We start from the raw sequence: 16,033 nt of genomic DNA on the forward strand, positions 1-16,033 counted from the left end.
CCACTTGCAATAAATGAGCACCAGCTGGTTTGGGTGCTAGACGGGGCTTGTATAGGCTGTTTTATGGAGCACTTATAGGAGTGGGGACAAGGGGAAAGAGATCAGAGACTGGAGCACAGTATCTAGGTTGACATTCTAGCCCAGGACTAAGGGAATGTTGCACTGTCTGAGGGGCCACCTTTCAGATGAGACATTAAACAGAGGCTCCATCTGCCCTCTCAGGCAGATGCAAGAGATCCCACTGGACTATTTTGAAAACCAATAGGGGAGTTATCCTTAGTTATCTGGCCAATATTTATAACCTAATCTGTTTTTTAAAAAATTATGTTGCTTAACTAGTCATTATCACACTGCTGCTGGTGGGAACTTGCTGTGTGTAAATTGGCTGCCCCAGTTACTACATTACAACAGACTACACTTCAACATTGACTGTAAAGTGCTTTGGGAAGCCTTGAGGTCATGAACAATGCTACAGAAATTCAAGTCTCTCTTTTTCTTTTACTTCTTTTTCACAGAAAAGCGCCTGTGAGCAATACCTTGGAACATGGGGCATGGAGGAGATTGTGGTGCTGGGGTACGGACATGGTGCATTGGTAACCTGGCATTGAGCACAGAAGGTCAGTCAAGATGAAGCAAGCATGGCAGTGAGCACAAACACTGGATCATGACTGGGTTGTAAAAAAAATCTACATTTTATATATATATATATAATATATTATATACATTTGTTTAAAAAATTGGGGGTTTTTTTTGCACGAGATGTCACTAAAGCAGATTCCCTTTATTCTAACCAGGTGCTTGAAGTATTTTATTTCCTTTCACCGAATTAGTTAAACTCGAAATCTCTGCAACATCTTCAAGGCATGCAGGCAGTGTCATATTTCCTTGAGCCATTATGGATTTTAGCTGAATGTGTTCATTGAGACAGTGCCTTGCCTGTTTTGTGCTCCAGTCGTGTATCTTGTTCCAACAGACTCAGCAGCTTCTCCCTCTCTCTCTCTCTCTACTTGCAAGGTCACCCCTATTCTGCAGAGACTGCAGTGTTCCAATTTTTATATGCCTCACTGCAGGGAACTGAAAGCAATCAAGGCAGCTTATTCCTGATTTGCTTTGTAATTGATTTATGTTTAAAACTCTCCGGATCGATACCGGAGAGCACTTCCCTGCAAGATTCCTTTCTTTAGGTAGCTGCTAACTCTTCATCTGTTCGAAGAATCTGTGTCTTACGTGTAACACCACACAAATTGCAGTTCACAATTGTCAGATGTTTATTATGCCTACACACAACAGTAAATTTGGTGGAGGTATAAGTTAATTGTGAAAAGAAAATCTAGGCGTCCCAGCATAGCATACTTAATGCAGAGAACGCTGCTCCAATCACTGGGCCCTGGTGCAAATTCACTTGCTATTCTAGCTATGCAGTGCATCAAAATTAGATCTTTTTCACTTACCTGAGAGTATCTGTTTACTGTTTCGGGAGCCCATTATAATCCTTCGTCACCAGATGATGGAGAGCCTGTTTGCAGGCAATGTGAAATGCGTAAATAACTGCACATGTCTTTCTCTCTCATCAGCAACCACCTCCCCAACTTGCTCTAGAATTCAGTGTGACCCCACTGACACAGAGAAGTCCTCCGCTCCAACACTAGCAAAGCCTCACTTTTACGAAATCCCCTAATTAAAAATCCTGTTAAGCTGCCCTCTCCAGCTCCCTGTCCAACTCATCTGGCTGTGTGTACTCACTGCCTGTGACAAAAAGGCTGCTGCTGCTGCTTCATGTCAAAAGAGAGACTGGCTGCTTCAAGTCAATGCAAAAAAATGCTTGGAATGATAGCAACAGCTTCACTGATGTGAGGCTATCGCACCCATTGGAATATTTGCTTTTGTATTTTAGAATCAACTTAATTACGTATTAAAAGGTTTCGGAGAGAAGTCACGCTATTAGGGAACACAGGTCAGTGGGTATGTTACTGGGCTAGTCATTCACGATGTTCTGCAGACATGAGTTCAAAGCTCATCATGACAGCTGGGGCACTTAAATTCAGTTAATTACTAAATATGGAATTAAAATCTAGTCTCAGTGATAGCGATGATGAAAGTATCATCGATTGTAGTAAAATCCTGTCTGGTTCACTAATGTTCTTCAGGGAAGGAAATCTGCAGCCCCTACCCGGTCTGGACTACATGTGACTCTAGACCCAGAGCAACATGGTTCATTCTTAACTACCCTCTGAGATGGCCTAGCAAGCTTCTCCGTTATGGGCAATTAAAGAGGTGATAAATACTGGCTTTGCAAGCAATGCCCCCATTCCATGAATTAGTAAAGAGAAAAACAACGATTTGCTCAGTCTTGCTCTTTAACTACTTTATAAATCTGTGTTTATAAACTGGCGAGTGAGTTTCAGATTAACTAGATTTTAACAATCTGATGGGTCACAACCAAGTTTGCAAAGAAGTACTTCACTGTAATGGTATTTTGAATCATTGTGCCCTCACCTGCTCCTCACCTTTCTAAAGGAGGGGGTGGGGGGTGGAACAACTCAAAATGGAGTCCAGTTCTAGAGGGACTGGAAGCCTCACATAAATGGTAATCCTTCACTTATGAGGTTAAGGCAACTTAGTGTTTGTCAACTGTTCAACTAGGGCAGGCGTTAACACCGATCCCAGTCCTCACCTCTCCCCATGTCCAAACATGTTTTCTGTCAGGGATCACTGGAAAGGTATCAGCGCAAATGTTCAACTGACTCCTCCGATCCCACCCTCCCATTCTTGGCAACACAGACTAAGTACGAACATATGGATTGGGAGCAGGAGTAGGCTACTCGGCCCTTTGAGCCTCCACATCTATCATCAACTCCCATGATTGATGCCTGCTAACACAGCACAGTCTAAGAGTCAACCCCTGTACATCTCTTGTTGGTTCGGTTCGGTATTTTAGGAAGGGTGGTGCTGAGGTTTTCCTCAAATCGCTATAAATGGCAAAATCATTACTAGGAGCAGAAAGACACATAATGAGTATAAATAGGGAGCAGAGAAAACCTCCCTCCCTCAAGGTTCATTAATTCATTTAGCTTTTGGGAGTTGGAGTAATTTTCATCCCCCAAATTGACATAACACAATCAGGGGAAAGTACGTAGGATTATCATCGGCTGGCTTATTCTGTGAAGCTTGATCATGTGGGACCAGAGCTATCACAAGCATTTTTATTTGTAAAATTACATGTTAACTTTATTATTGCTCCACAATAATGTGGGACATAAGTAGAATTCCTGAAAAAGTAACTTAGTTAATGTTAATGGGGAAATCAGAAGCATCTGCTTATTTTTCATACTTTGCTCTTGTGGTTTAAATTTCGCATCTGCCTGTTGGTGTTGGGCATATGGTTGAAGTAAAATTACAATTGCAACATTTGGAGTTTAATGTTAAAATGGATTACCTCTCATCTTTAAGCTACTTTGACCCCACAGGATCTACATTGCGTAGAGTCTAAGAGGCAGCTGGCGGTAGTTCTATAAGGGGGGGGGGGGGGGGGGGGGAGTTTTTTCCGAAGCCAGTGAGCACTAATATTGGGAGAGATTCTGGAGGCTTCCCACCAGGCAGAGTTGGGGGAGTATTGCCCTGAAAATGTTGGGGTACGGGTTAGTGCCCCATTCCCACTGATGGTGAGAATATACTCCTTGTATCTGCTCCACGGCTCATGACTGAAGAGTCCAACTGGGTCAGCCGGTAGGGCCGTTTTGATCTGCAATTCAGAGGTCTGTGGCGTCAACAAGACCCCGACTGCCACGCTAGGATTTGGCTAGGAGGAGTGTGCCCATGTTTTCAGTTCTTTGTCAGTTGGACAAGAACCCTCAAGAATGCTTTTAGAATGCTGGGGAGATGGTAGTGTAGTGGTAATGTCACTGGTCTAGCAAGCGAAGGACCCAGGCTAATTCCCTGGGGAACACAGGTTCAAATCCCGCCATGGCAACTGTTTTGCATCTAAATTATTACTTAAGCGGCAACACAAATAAGGGAGGCGCTCCTGAGTCGGAAGCTCTGGGTTCGTGTCACACATCAGGGCTCGATGGCGAAGGAAGGTGCGTTTGTAACACAGCCAAGCAAATGTCAACCTACAAGTCCTTTCAGCACACACCACTGGCCAGCAGTAAGAGCAGGAGAGATTCCTGGTCAGCCATGTGTCACATCCGTGTGATGGAAAAAATGTTGGAGCCTCTGTCATCACTATCCATCCATAGCTTCATACTACAACGTGCATGTAAATGTCCATGTTGCTGCAGCAGCCCAGACTCCCAGCGTGATCTGTAACATGCCACCACCAAAAATTAGGGTTATTATGGTTATTAGAAAAAAAGCAGGGTTGTAATTCTAAACAAAAACAGAATTACCTGGAAAAACTCAGCAGGTCTGGCAGCATCGGCGGAGAAGAAAAGAGTTGACGTTTCGAGTCCTCATGACCCTTCGACAGAACTTGAGTTCGAGTCCAGGAAAGAGCTGAAATATAAGCTGGTTTAAGGTGTGTGTGTGGGGGGCGGAGAAATAGAGAGACAGAGAGGTGGAGGGGGTTGGTGTGGTTGTGAGGACTCGAAACGTCAACTCTTTTCTTCTCCGCCGATGCTGCCAGACCTGCTGAGTTTTTCCAGGTAATTCTGTTTTTGTTTTGGATTTCCAGCATCTGCAGTTTTTTTGTTTTTATTTTTTTGTAATTCTAAACCTCTGGTTATATCTGTAGTCCCATTACTGTATGTGAATCAGATAAAATATGATTATTGCTGAAATTGCACTCATCAGGTCGGAATCGCATCTCCATGGTAACGGCATGAATAGAATCCACTTGCCAACCAATCAGCACCCTTATGTCAGGCAGTATAAATTTGTTGTTCTCTTTGAGATTTGCTATTCTTGCGATTGTCCTGATGAGTACAAGATGAAAAGCTTCAACAGCATGTCTCTTTTTTTTTTAGCAACAGTCAAGTTCTGTACTACCATGCGACTAGTTAAGATTATATGGGACAGACCACTGGCCAGCAGATGATATAGGAACCAACTACAATGGGTTCTTTGCTCAAAGCTCCAGCATTGATACTTGTAAATCAGACAGTCCCCACCTGAAGGCAGTGTCACCTCACTGGGGTGGACAATGGAACTTTAGGTCTAAAGGTTCAACAACATGAATTATTCAACTCATTAACATTCCTGTAAGAGGACTGTGGAGAGCAGAACATGGAAAGCTATACCCTGCAGGGTACAAATACCTGAACTGTGTGTTATTGATAGACAATAGCACACACTTCCAATTCCCAGTGTTCCAACAAAACACAGCAAAGTACCAGCTGCCTTAAACACCTTAATATGAGTAATTATATACTTGAAAGCAAAGCTCCACATTAGTGAATGGAAAAGCAGCCACATTGTCAGCAGTGGAAATATCCTTGTGAACTTCATTCATAATTCATTGGGTTATAAGCACATAGAAGATTACTATTGTTTTGACATTTTATCTTGGTTTGTTTTTCTCCCTGGTTCTTTTTGTGGTACAGTTCCACAGGGGTGACTCCATACGTTGCTTAAGCGGCCTTTATTTTATGCCTAATCATGGAGACCGAACGCTGGTCTATTACAGCTCTATTTCTAATCTTACTGGCATATGGACAATAGCAACAGGAAACAATAAAGATGACAGTCCCTTCCCCTAGACCCCCAATACCTCCCCCTACCCATGCCCATCCTAGGCCCCATCACTTAAGCAAATTTAAACTGAAGGCCATGGGCTGAAGCTGAAACTGCCCACGATAGTAAGGCTTCAGTTTCATATTGGGTGGTGAATTTGCCAATAGAAGCATTTGGACAACTCGGCAGTGGTGTGTTTTTTGGAGTTTAGAACAATGAGAGGTGATCTTATTGATCCTGATATTGATAAGATCCTGAGGGGGCTTGATAGGTTAAATACCAGGAGGATGGCTCCACTTGTGGGAGGGATTAGAACTAGGAGACATGGTGTAAGGAACAAGAAACAAAAACAAAAATAGCTGGAAAAACTCAGCAGGTCTGACAGCATCTGCGGAGAGGAAGACAGTTAACGTTGACTCCGTATGACTCTTCATCAGAAGACTCGAAACGTTAACTCTGTCTTCCCCTCCACAGATGCTGTCAGACCTGTGGAGTTTTTCCAGCTATTTTTGTTGTTTCAGATTTCCAGCATCTGCAGTATTTTGCTTTTATCTTAGCGTAAGGAACATGTCTTTTTATTTATGTCAGACTGTGGATTGGGAGTGCAATTGCTGCAGTTTGTAGGATATGTCCACTGGAGAGGGATGAGAGATAAAAATAATTTTGCAGTCCTGGAACAGAGTGTGCCCTGAAAGACAGTATGGTGCCGGAAAGGAGTCCTGGACCAAGAGAGCTGCCTGTTAATGGCATTTTAATTGGCCCCTGATCAGGTGACCAGGGTTTTGAGTGAGAGCAGTGCAGAAAGCCCCTAACCTGAAAGGAACAAGTCCTAAAATAAAAGCAAAATACTGCAGATGCTGGAAATCTGAAACAAAAACAAAAATGCTGGGAAAACTCAGCAGGTCTAACAGCACCTGTGAAGAGAAAAACAGAGTTAACGTTTCGAGTCTGTATGACTCCTCTTCAGAGCTAAAGAGAAGTAAAAGTGCGATGAAATTTATACTATTTATACATTTGAATGCAGAGGCTGGGGAGGGGGGTGAAAAGTGAGGACGAGGGGGACCCTATCATCCTAAAACCTCTTTTTGTGTGTGTGGAAGATTCCAGTAATTTCACAGCTAAAAGCTCCTGGCCTGTAAAGAGAAGACATCTAAAATCTCTCTTCCTCATTTCTCTATAACCTGCTCTCTCTCTGAGGAAACCCCTGTAAAAAGGAAAAGTGGAAAACCACTGTTAGAGACATTGAAAAGCAAGTTCTCAACCAGTGAACTAAATACTGAATGTGCTGGGAAGACCACCTCATGTCATCAGCAAGAACTGAAAGGAATTTGGATGACATCGATCAAAAATCAACCCATTGAATCCTGTACTCCGGATTGGTGTTATCGAACTGTTTTATCCCAACCTTAAAATCCATATATTGTGTGTTGTGAGTGAGTGTGTGTGTGTGTGTGTGTGTGTGTGTGTGTGTGTGTGTATGTGTGGTGTGTATAGGGATTTAAGAAGGAGGTAGAGTTTAAGTTATAGTGTTAGAAGGTAGCAGTTCATATTTCTTTCTTTTGCCATTAGTTAAAGACAATTTATTCAATAAACAGTTGTTTATTTATTAAGTTTACAAACCTGGTGCTTGTATCCTGTTAACCTAAATTAAACAATTAGGTAGAATTGGGGCAATCTGATGGTTTGATCAAACTTTTCACATTGGCTCAGCTCAGGGAAGAGCAGGGCTCGATATTACAGCGCACTATCCCCAGTGAACCGTGACAACAGTTTAAGAATAAGAGGTCTATTATTTAAGATGGGGATGAGAATTTTTTTTCCTCTCAAAGGATTGTTAGTGTGTGGAATTCTCTTCCCCAGAGAGCAGTAGAAGCCAGAGTTCGACGGATTTTTGACATACATGGGAGTCAAGGGTCATAGGGAGCAGACTGGAGACCACAATCAGATCAGCTGTTATCTTATTGAACGGCGAAGCAGGTTCGAAGCATCGAATGGCCTACTTCTGCTCCTACATCCTACTTTCCTATACTCAGCATTTGCATTGCAACTGCATACTTATTCTTTGCATGTGATGTGAATAAGCGGAGGCTTTGAGTTTCTGCACATTCCTGTAATTTGGGATGAGCATCAAGTCTGAAAGTTTGACAGTTTTTGGTCCAAATTGAGGTTCGATTCAGCCAGTGCTGGGGAGGGAGGATTCTCTTTGAGAAATGCATAACACCTGTATGAACAGATATTTTTGCCCACTGCAGGTGGAAAGCTATTTTCCTGGGCCTATCAAAACTTGCCCTGCAGGTCTGCTTCCAACAGAAGGTCAGTTGTGGCAGAGTATCTGGAAAGGAATAAATCAGTTAGGGTTCTTTTATACTTCATTCATTAGAACTGCTTGCTGTTAGATAGAATGGGCAGCTAGTTTCCAAGTACGTGTCAGTCTGGGCTAGCCGTTCATATGAAGGTGGGGACTCCATTTACTTACTGCTTCTATTGATCTCAGTAGATATTCTAGTCTTGCCTTATGGGCTTTTCAGAGTTGAATTTATATCTGTATGGTGCAGGAGTCAGAATCCAATTCTCAAACTGCTCCGAGTGCACACTGATCCCGCTGTTCGACAGTCCCTAGTTATTATTGGTCTTATTACAACTGAATTCAAAACCTGCATCTCGAAACATACAAATTACACAGGATAATGACCAACAGCCTGTTTCTGATAGCAAAGAACAAAATCAAGCATGGTTTTAATATTCAGCTCAGCTCAATCAAAACATGCCTATCAAATGTGCTGGGAAGATTTAGCAGTTTAAAAGTCACAAGCCCTCAGTCTTACTGCCAATCCCAATCTTTCTTCAGCCTCAGCTCCAGTACACCAAAGAGGGAATTTTGAAAGGAACCTGAACACACACATCCAAACACAAGAAGCAGGAAGAATAGATCACATGGCCTGTCAAGAAGATAAAATAATGTAATTGGAAATTATTTTAAAATAGAGTTCTGGTGTTTTTATGTGTGTGTGTGTGTGTGTGTTTCTCTTAATTGGATTAAAGCTAGCTAGTCTGGGTGCTTTGATATATGGTAGTTTTGAGATGTTAATTAGATAAACGTAAGGAGGGTAGAAGATAAAGTGTAAATTTGCATCTGTTAAAAGAAACCATTCAAGATTGTGGGTGAAATCTTACACCTAACTAGAAGACACCAAACAATGTGTTTATTTTTTTCTCAGCTTACTAATAAAATTGGTGGGATGAAAGGATGTTATTGTCAGAAGAGGTAAAGTTAAAAGCCTAGTGATACAATGGAAAATTTACATTCAAAGAGAAAGATATGTTTAAAGGAGAAAGGAGATTGCGTGTAGGGTAGAGGCATTTTAAGACTCAACAAGTGTGAGAAGCCTCCAGCCTGTAAGCCTGAAGTCTGTCTGCAAGGATCCAGAGCTGAAAGAAACTCATTTTGAATGTGACTGTCCAGGGTGTGCTTTACCAGAGGTCTGTTAAGTCTATGAGTTTTACTGTTGCCTTAACTATGAGTCAGATTAATTAGGGGATTTTTGTAGTTACTATAGTAGTAATTTTGTAGACCTTTGTATGTGTTTACAATCTTTCTTGCATTAATAAATGTTTAATTTAATTTTATAAAAAAAACCTCTTGAGACTCAGTGGTCTTATTACTACTGAATTCAAAGCTTGCATCTCGAAACATACAAATTACAAAAATGGGTTATGACAGTTGTTTCAAGTTTTGTTCTGGGATTTGAACAACTTGGCCTTTACCATCAGCTGTGTCATGACAGGCCTGTCAAGCCTGCTCCACCATGGCTGATCTTGGGCTTCAACTCCACATTTTTGCCTGCTCCTCATAGCAAAACATGTGAGCCAGTACCAAGCTGTCACTCAATAGGGTTAATTTTCACTTTCCTGCCTGCATATAAGACTAGCGTTGTAGTTCAGCCACCTTTATTGAAATGGTCTGATTTCCATTTTGATTGGAATCTGTGGGGATGAGAATCGGGTGGGTTCTACACCTGCAACACCAGTTTCACACCCTGGTGACAAGATGAAAAGCACCCAGATTTCACTGGAATAGTTCCAGGTGGTTTAAATTATGAGGCAAGGTTGCCTAAGCTAGGCTTGTACTCCCTTGAATATAAAAGATTAAGGGGTGATATAATTGATATGTTTGAGATGATTAAAGGTTTTGGTGGGGTTGGTAAATTTTAGGGCCGGGTATTTCCTCTGGTGGGCGAACACAGAACTAGGGGAAAATCTTAAAATTAGAGGTCAATCATTCTGAGGTGATGTCAGGAAATACTTCTTCACACAAAGAATAGTGGAAATCTGGAACTTGCTGCCCCAAAAAGTGGTTGAGGTTAGGGGTCAATTAAAAGTTTCGAAACTGAGAGTGACAGGTTTTGTTAGGACAGGTTATTAAAGGTTATGAACTAAGGCAGGTAGATGGAGTTAAGATAAAGATCAGCTAAGACTGAATTGAATGGCAGCACAGGCTCAAGGGGCTGAATGGCCTCTTCCCTTTGAGCCCCAGCGAGATTAAACCGATTGAACACTGCATGAATTTCCATTTTTCACATAATCTAAACTCTAATTCTCATTGTTTTGGTCCCTCATGGAGGCGCTGCCCGGGAGTCTACACTTTGAATTTATATACAACTTTCAGTGTCCACGCTACCAGACTGTATTCCCCATTGAAATAAAAGCCACCGTTTTTGGCAGGCCAGACACTCAATGACCTCAATCTCTTGTGAAAGACGTATTCAGACAGCACATGTGGCAACTGTATTTCCTCCAAAAACACCCTTATTTTCATAAACGAATTGAAGATTCCGTGTTCAACAATAAAAACAATGGCCAGTAATGCAAATAGACTACTTGTATCGTGTTGTGGGGATGAACTTTCTTCAAGACTTTTGTTATGCCTTTCACAATACCTTCATTCTTGTGATCATAATATGAATGAACTGAGCCTGGGATGAAGTCTCGTGCACACTGACAATCAGCGTTCAGTCAGAATTATGAATGCAGTGTCTTGTCTCTTTAAACAACAGCTGTGGTCAACACTGCAGTTGTGTTAACATTTAGACTGGATTTGGCTAAAATACAAAGAACACAAAGGAACCGCTACACTTTAAAGCGGTGACCTCAAAAACCAAACGCTGTATCTCGTCATTTTCTCACTGACACCTCTTTAGCCAGATGTGCCCTTCACACACTGGTTCTCCGCATTAACCAGTCTCCAGGGTAACCAGGATCAAGTGTAAATATAAAATAATGGATGGTTGGCCTGGATCACAGATGCTCATGGGTCCATCTGTTGGAGTTTGGTCAGTGTGCGCATGCATTCTGCAGTCACAGTGACGGATACATGATTGAAAGCAAAGAGGGATATCTCAACTAGAAAAATGAGTAATAAAAATGGAAAATGTTTTAACTGTAAAGGAAGTTAGTTAGAATCTGTGACAAAAAGACAAGTTATGTCCTTGTGGGTGTGTTCCCTTTATCTATCAACCGCAGAATAGACAGGCAAGTTTAAAAAAAATGAAGGGATTAAAGGGAAGGAAGAAGAATCAGATAGTCACAAAGGGGCAGTGGGTTAAATGACCTTCAAATATCTCAACAGAAAATTGTTTATGTCATAGATCCTGGGTGTCATGATCCAGTGATAGTAAAGCAGCAAAAAGAGGTGCCAAATGAAGGATGTAAAGACACAGGCCAGATCTATGCAGATAGCAGGAACGATAGAATGAATGGTCTCCTTCTCTGTGTCATTCTATATAAAAAAAGGCTAACATTTCTATAGTGCCTTTCACGACCACAGGACATCTCAAAGCACTTTACAGCCAATTAAGTACTTTTTAAGTGTAGTCACTGTTGCAATATATGAAACATGGCAACCAATTTGTGCACAGCAAGCTCCCACAAACAGCAATGTGATAATAGCCAGATAATCTGCTTTTGTGATGTTGATTGAGGGATAAATATTGGCTGGGACACCAGGGATAACGCGCCTGCTCCGCTTTAAAATAGTACCATGGGATCTTTTACATCTATTGAGAGGAGCAGACGAGGGACTCATTTTAACGTTTCATTCAGAAGATGGTGTCTCCAACAGTGTAGCACTCCCCCAGTACCATACTGGGATGTCAACCTAGTTGTTTGTGCTCATGTCTCTGGTGTGAGACTTGAGCAGCATGATAAGAAGTGGGGGAGAAAGAAAGAGAACAAAATAACCTTAAGTACCGCAGACCTGAAATAATTGGCCTCTTGCCTATGGCTGGGAATAACCCTGTGATCTTCTGTACAATAAGCCTTTTGAAAAAAATCTTGCTTTTCTTTAATTTTTTTGTACATCTCTGTAACAAACGGTTGTTGCCATGTCTGGGTGAGTGGATTGCACATGAGGGGAAGAGGTCATGGCTAATAAAGAACAACAAAGATGCAGCATCAGAAGTACAGCAATAAGGCTACAATGGAGATGAGAAAGAGAAATTGCAAGTTGTACTATAAAATGTGTGTTTCTAATTTTGAAGAGGTAAAGAACCTATTTATATTGCAACTTCCTAAAATCTTTCCAACTGAGAAACACATTTTAACTGGAGCTGACATCAGATCCAACTTATAACTGAAATGATGGCAACTGCATCATGTCAAATGGGAAATCTATGTAAAAATAGCCTCCAGCTAAAGGCACACCTCATCTGAGCACAAGGCTGACGCAAATGCAGAATTCCAATGAAAAATATTCCATTCCTTCCCACTATATATAGATCCCAAAACAAGCAAAGCTTCCAGAGCGAAATCCTGATCCAAGCAGGAAATATTCCCAACTATTGAAATAACACTGCACACTAAACCTTTACAGCTGGGTGCTGTATCTGAAGCAGCGACATCAGCTGATGTAAGCAATCCAATCCCTCGGAGTGCTTTGCCATTGGTTCTGTCCAGATTGAATTGCTGAATGAATAACGGAATTGGGCTGTAGCTCAAAGATTTCCCAGGTGGCTCCTTTCATCTACATTTTGCAAGCATGCTGACCCCAGCAAATTCAGGGAGTTCAAGTCTGTGGCTTCTTGGCAAAGTAGCTACATGCTTATCAGGGGCTGACTGTAGCAGTCTTCTGATGAGTTGTCACTTTGTCAAAGAGGCCACATGAAGAGAGAACAGACATATGTTCATAACCGGGAAGTTATGCTAAACTTGCATGGAACTTTAGTTAGACCGCAATTGTACTATCCACAGTTCTGGTTTCCACATAATAAAAGGCTTATAGAGGCATTGGAGGAGGTGCAAATAAGATTCACAAGGACGATACAATAACTGATTATTAGGAAAGGTTGAATAGGCTGGGTTTCTCAACAAAAAAAGGCAATTTAATTTACTGGATTTAATGTGGCCCCCTCCTCCTCCACCTTCAAGCTTCTTGATGGGGAAGTGCTAAATCCAGTCCATAGAAAAAGCATTCCCACATCTGGCAGAGTCCAAAGCCAGAGGTCATGAATACAAGATAGTCACTAATAAATCAAATATAAAATTCAGGATGAACTTCTGCCCCAAAGAGTGATTAGCGTGTGGAAGTCACTACCACAAGGAGTAGTTGAGGCAAATAGCATAGATATATCAAAGGGGAACCAAATAAGCACTTGAGGGAGGACAAAATAGAAGGTTACCCTAACGGGATTAAATGATGGGAGGAGCTCATGAGGAGCATAAATTCCACTATACACAAGCTGGGCTGAATGGCCCATTCCTATATTGTAAATTCCCTGTAACTGAGTGTAACATGTGATTTTCATCATGAACATATAATGGACAAATGACACATTGATGTATGTGAGTTGTGGTGGTGGAACTGCAACATCGTGCTTACTAATGGAGGAAATTGACGATCAGAATCCAGGCTAACAGGCCCTCTATAGACCTAAAGAACATTAAAAGCTGCTTTTACATTTGTGTTGTGCTGCTGAATTGGTTACACACAACCTCAAAGTAAACTTGGCAGATTCACCAAAGCCAGTAGGTTGAAGGTCACAGTATCTTCCTCTCCAATGGCCTCAAATGAATCTGGCAACTACACTTTGAGGATTTGCTGAGAACCATACATTGGGAACTGACCGCGCTACCCCACCATTGAACTCATTCCATGTGGCTTCCGAACAAAGGTAAATGGAATGTTGGCTTTTATTTCAAGGGGGATGGAGTATAAAAGTAGGGAAGTTTTGTTACACTGTTCACACCTAGAGTACTGCATGCAGTATTGGTCTCGTATTTAAGAAAATATTTACTTGTTCAGAGAAGGGGCACTGAGCTGATTGCTGGATGAAGGGGTTGACTCATAAAAGGTTAAGCCTGTTGGTTGGGCCTGTATTCATTGGAGTTTACAAGATTCTGAGGGGGCTTGACAAGGTAGACATTGAGAAGATGTTTCCCTTCATGAGGGAATCTAGAACTGGGGCACAGTTTAAGAATAAGCAGTCCCTCCTTTAAGATGGAGGTGAGGAGGAATTTCTTCTCTCAAGAGATTTGTTTGTCTTTGCAATTCACTATCCCAGAGATGCATGGAGGCTGAATTAGACAGATTGGACAACATTTGCTAAATAATCCTCAGTGTGCTAAGAATTACATTCTCAACCAATTTAAGATTTTCAGTTGGACTCACAGTGTGGCACATTTGCGTGTACTGGAAGCTACATATATTAATACAAAGGACCCTGTTCTTTATAGACAGAAAGAACATGTGCACATATTGCACCTGTTTCAGCTAAACAAAATTAATGACAGCCATTCCCTAACTCATTCCTCAGGGTCAAGCTGCCTGGTTTAAAGCATTAAACAATGCTTGGCAGTTAACTGTCAGTCACCATTACTGGTGCATTCTCCATGGCAACGCCTCTACCAATCAGAGTCCACTTGCCAACCAACAAGCACTCTCTTCTCATATAGTATAAATTGTTGTTTTCCCCTTATATTAGTATTCTTGTAAAGTGTACTGATGAGTGCAAGACAAAAAGCTTTGACAAGTCTCTTTTTTCAGCAATACTCAATTATTTTATTCTGGAATTGAGTAGCCTTGTAAAATTAGTCAAGAAATTAGGGTTTGAATATTGCTGAAACGAGACATTTTGCCGAAACTTTACATCTTGCACTCATCAGGACAAATGCAAGAATGTCAAATTTCAAACGATCACAAACAATTTATACTACAGGAGGAAAGCGTGCTGATTGGTTGGCAAGTTGGCTCTGATTGGTTGAGCTGTTGCCATGTAGGAAGCAATGAGGAACTATAGGTTCCTCCCTGGCTATTCAAAAAGATGCAAGACTTGAACATATTCCTTTTCATAATAAGAGAACGAGTCGCTGTGTATGAACGTACGTTGATTCTAGCAAGTGTAAATGAGCCACATTATGAGCTTGGCCGATTATCTTAAATTGGTTGTTACTGTAGCTAATAGCACACTCAGGATTATTCAGCAACTGCTGCCAATTGTAGAATCATATCTAACAGTAGACATTCCTGTATTTTTTTGTAATTTTTGTAAATTAGAATTTGAAAGGAGTCAATATCAGCTATGTTTTAGTCGACTGAAGCAACCATGGTCAGATCAGCAGACATTAATGAGTTTATAAAGGTAGATCCAGCAAATACTAAACACAGTGGTTTACAGGTCAGGCATGCAATCTAACTGTTTGTTTACAGGTGAACTCAAATGGGGTAAGCCTGTTGAAGCAATATATAAAAAGCTCCTTTACCGTTACGGTGTTGCTGGGTGGTGCGAGCAATTTGCTTTCCGATTGCTCTGGAGAGTAACCTCAGCAGTTTAGGAAGCTGTTGATGCTTTGTGTGGAACTTTCATTTTCAGTCCACGAAGCGGCAATAACCTATGTTTGCACCGTAGCAGTTTTAATGCCTGAATTGCAACACTAGCACCTGGTTCAAAGGTTGGTAGAAAAACAACAGCACACTGCAACTGTTCTGATCTACCCGCCTGTAATTAAACTTGCATTTGTGAGATATCTATCAGTCTAGATACAGCGGCTCAATTCACCTAAAGCCAGCGAGATATGAACAATTTTCTACATAAGAACCAAAAGATCTTTGTTTTTCCATTTATTTCTCTGACTAGTGAGCAATCTTTTTCCCATTTATAGTTTCTTTTGCTGCAGTGTATCCCAATGTGATGTCACAGCCTTTTATACTCAATGTCAAATGCAACTGCTTTGTGCACAGCAAGACCCCACAAACAGTTTATGCAATAAATGATAACCTGTTACAGTGATGTTTATTGACAAGTAAATATTGGCCAGGAGATGGGAAAAAATTCTTGGTCTCCTTTGAATAATTTCATGGGATATTTTGCAT

Source organism: Carcharodon carcharias, chromosome 19, assembly GCF_017639515.1.
Source record: "Carcharodon carcharias isolate sCarCar2 chromosome 19, sCarCar2.pri, whole genome shotgun sequence".
NCBI classification, from domain to species: Eukaryota; Metazoa; Chordata; class Chondrichthyes; order Lamniformes; family Lamnidae; genus Carcharodon; species Carcharodon carcharias.